This window comes from Loxodonta africana, chromosome 18 (assembly GCF_030014295.1).
Source record: "Loxodonta africana isolate mLoxAfr1 chromosome 18, mLoxAfr1.hap2, whole genome shotgun sequence".
In the NCBI taxonomy this organism is placed as follows: Eukaryota; Metazoa; Chordata; class Mammalia; order Proboscidea; family Elephantidae; genus Loxodonta; species Loxodonta africana.
In genome coordinates this window covers 57,788,655-57,793,123 of record NC_087359.1, presented here as the reverse complement: position 1 = coordinate 57,793,123, position 4,469 = coordinate 57,788,655, and positions in this window count along the sequence as shown.

Genomic DNA, 4,469 nt, shown 5'->3' with positions numbered 1-4,469 from the left:
CTGCTAGAACCTGTTCAACGTCATAGCAACATGAACGCCTCCACTGACAGATGGGTGGTAGTTACGCCTGAGGTGCATTGGCCAGAAATCAAACCCAGGTCTTCTGCGTGGAAGGTGAGAATTCTACCACTGTCTTCTTATTTTGGTCTTAGTTGAAGAGATCACCTGAGGCAGCTGTCCTGAGCAACCAGCAACACCAGCTGCTGGTGTACCGAGGTCATGCCACCGGGGTGGATTCATCTAATCGTTGCTCTAGTAATCTATTCCTGCATAAAAATTATCATAAAACATAATGGCAAAAAAATGACATTCCTTTTGCTCACAAATCTGCAGCTTGGGCAGGGCTTGGTGGGGATAGCTCATCTCTGCTCCACTTGGCATCAGCTAGGGTGGCTTGGAGGCTGGGCTGGAGTTATCTGAAGGCTTGCTTACTCACATGTCTACCAGTTAATACTGGCTGTTGGCTGAGAATTTAGCTGGTGCTATCGGGTTTTTTTTTTTTTATCGGGTGGAACACCTACCGATGGCCTTGCTAAGTGGCCTGAACTTCCTTACAATAGGGTGGCTGAATTCCAAGAGTGAGCAGTCCTATTGCTTTTACAATCTTCTCTCAGAAGTCACTCAGCAGTTAAGTCCACCCATTCTATTTGTCAAGGCAATCTCAAAAATCCCACCCAGGCTCAAGGAGGGGAGGAAAAAGACTTCACCTTTTGATGGGGAGTAAGCAGCAAGGCTCTGATAGACAGTGTGAGACCAGGAATAGTTGGAAAACACAAACTATCACAGTTAATAAACAAGCGCTGGGCCCCTGGACAGTGCAGATGACTAAGCACTCAGCTGCTAACAGAAAGGTTGACGGTTCAAACCTACCCAGAGGCACCCTACTAAAGTCTGGGCAATCTGCTTCTGAAAGGTCACAGCCATGAAAACTCTATGGAGCACTGTTCTATTCTGAAAAGCATGGGGTCACCATGAATCAGAATTGACTCACGGCAATTGGTTTTGGTGTGTGTGTGGGGGGGCTTGGGGGGATGCCTCCTGGGTGCCAAGCACTGAGCTAGGCACTGGGATAGGGAGAGGACTTAGAAACAATGGGGCCATGAGTGTTCCACGTTCTACAGAGTAAGACAGACATACAGCTGGGCGCTATGTGGGTGTCAAGGAGGAAGTGCTCAGAGAAATTTTTAAAGTTAATATTTGTGTAGTGTTGATTATGTACTAGGCAGCACTCTAGGCGCCTTATGTTTAATCTTATATCAGCTTTATGAGGTAGGTACAATTATTCTCATTTGACATGAGATAAAACAAAGGCACAGAGAGGTGAAGCAACTTGCCGATGGTCACACAGCTAAAAAGTATCAGAGCTGGGGCTCAGCCCAGGCAATGCAGCAATGGAGCTTGTGTTCTTAACCACTGCACCATCCTGCCTCTCTTCTCAGATATCTTCTCACAGGACAGGCCTTCTTCCCCATCTTGCTCAAGATCTATTGGGGTATCAGAACTCAACATCTGTCCCAGGGAAGGTGGGCCTGGGTGGCTCTGTGCTGTGTCCCTGGGGGTGAGAAGGGCTCTGCCAGAACCAGTCTCTTGGTTTCATTTTTGATCACTATTTTGGGGAATGAGAAACCCAGAGTGTTGTAGCTGAGATTCTAGTCCTGGTGACGCCCTTTCATCCAGGTCTGATTCCAGAGGGGTGGCGGAGGGTGACAGGGGTGCTGTTGCTCTGCTGGGAGGAACAGTGAGCACATTCTCTTTTGTAAGAGAGACTGTGACATAGAACAAAATGGTATTTTCCATATATTGGAACATCTTCTTACAGGAGAGTCCGGGTGTAGCAAGCAAGAGCACACACTTCAGGAGTCAGCCAGACATGGGTTCAAACCTGTCTCACTTCCTGGTTGGATGACCTTAAGAAGATTACTTCACCCCAGTGACCCTCAGTTTCCCCTTCTGTAAGTGGGGGTAGTAATTGCCTCGCATAATTTTCACGAGGAAGCTGATACAGGACATTAACCATCGCAGGGATTAAATGAGAGAACACACGTAAAGCACCTAGCCTGGCCCTGCCACGTAGTAGGTGCTAAGTGAATGTCCATTCCCTTTGTCTTTACCTCCTGGTGAGCTGCCCAGAACTAGACTCTATATGCCAAGGAATCTGACCAACACATAACACTGTAAGGTTCTTACCTCCGTTGTTTCTAGACACTCTGTTAGTGCAGCCTAAGACCATCTTATTATTTTCAGCAGCCACATAATTTGGTGGTTCTCACCAACTACAATCCCATAGTTCTTTCCATATATAGCAGCTGCTCCTCAGCCCCTCCCAACAGCCATCAAAATGGGCCCAGCTGCAGACAGTGAAGGTCGTGGAATTCCTGAACAGCAAATCACAGGCCATTTCTGCCATGACTCAGCCCCATTTCCTTTCACACTGCCATGGAAAGCTTGTTCCATGTACCCAGCAAAAGAGGGACCAGGTGAGACTCAGAACCCAGCCCTCCTGCACCTGCTCCCTGGCCACCTTCGTCCCGAAGAGGGGTGTTGGGCCAGCCATCTGCTCCAAGTTCACCCAAGGCTTTGCACATGCCTTTTCTGCTGGGTAGAATGCCCCCCCTCCCTTGCTTATATGCACCAGGCATATCTTTTTCAAGTCAGCTCCAATGCCACCTCCTCCATGAAGCCTGCCAGGCTGAGGGACCCCTTCATCTGGGCACTCATTGGCTCATGAATGAAGGCAAGGGCGCTACCTTTTCATCTGTGTCCCTATCACTTAGCACCATCTCTTGCACACAGTAGGTGCTCAATAAACCTCTGATCAGTAAGTTCCCCAACTTGTGAGGAGAGGGAGGTTCTGTGGAGTCAAAGCCATGGGACTGAGTCTTGAACTAGCCACTCACTGGCTGTGTGATCTTGGGTGAGTATCTTGACCTCTTCATGTCTGTTTCCTCATTCCTAGCTCATGGCATTGTGAGGGTTAGGTCAAGGTGAGCTCATGTGTTGAGAGCACCTCCCTGGCTCACAGGAGGGGCCCCACAAATATCAGTCCCTCTTCGTCTCCACCTGTTCTTTACCCCAACCTCCAAAACACTTCTCCGTATATGTAACTGGCAAACAGAGGCTCTTAGAAATTAGATTTGGATGAAAGCCACCCTCCCCCAAGACTTCTATAAAGCCAAGGCTTTGGGGGGGGGGGGTTACATTTTGGACTGGGTCTGGGTCTGCTCCTGGGCTTTGTTATTGTTGTCAGCTAGATAAATAATCCTCTGGACACCATGGCCTTTGGTTCTGTTCCTTCTCCCTTTCACCATTATGTAGAAACATCAGCCTTCAAGGCCCATGTATAAGTCTCTCTTCCTTTGTAAGGAGCTCCTTAACCCTCGGAGGGGGTCCAAACACTCTTGACTCCTCTAGTCTTGTCCTGTGGCACCATCTGAGTGGGGCATTGTCATGGATTAAATTATGTCCCCCAAAAATGTGTGTATCAACTTGGTTAGGCCATGATTCCCAGTATTCTATGGTTGTCCTCCTGTAGGGTAATGCTATTGAGCTATATGCATCCCCTCCCTAATGGAATCAGCTTTGCTCTTCCCTGAAGCATGCTGGGGATGAATTCGGGATGGACTTGGGCTAAGGTACAAGACCAGGAGTGGCATGATTGGGCCAGTGGCCAAGGCCGAGGAATGCCTTAGCAACAGGAAGGAAAATATCTGGGCCTGGACATGAAGTCCCTGGGAACACTGACTGCCCAAGGACGCAGGAGAAAACAATGAGCCTTGGTCCCAGCTGGAATGGTATGTATATAAGCTTGAGACCCTTGCTAGGTGGTTGCGGATCCACTCCAGCCAGCTGCCACTGGAGAGCAGCTGCTTGCCCCTGTCAGTTCTTCCTATTATCTGCCAGGACTCACAGTAAGGGTCTTTCCTTCCTGGGGCTGTCCCCCCCCACCCCCCCAACACCTCCATTTTGTGATTGTAATTTTCTGTTAAGGAGGATTAGGGTGTGATTGTAACACCCTTACCAGGTCACATACCTGATCCAGTGTAAAGGGAGTTTCCCTGGGGTGTGGCCTGCACCACCTTTTCTCTCTCAAGAGATAAAAGGAAACGGAAGCATGCAGAGTTGGGGACCTCTTACCACCAAGAAAGCAGAACCACCAGCAGAGCACGTCCTTTGGACACCGGGTCCCTGCACCTGAGAAGCTCCTCCACCAGGGGAATATTGAGGACAATGGACCTTCCTCCAGAGCAGACAGGGAAGGACCTGCCCTGGAGCTGATGCCGTGAATATGGACTTTTAGGCTACTTTACACTGGGTTACTGGGTTTTACTGCGAGAAAATAAACTTCTCTTTGTTAAAGCCATCCACTTGTGGTATTTCTGCTACAGCAGCACTAGATGACCAGGAGAGGCATGGCCCCAACACTCACCTAGAACTGACCAAAGCAGTCACAGGCCCCCACACACAATGGT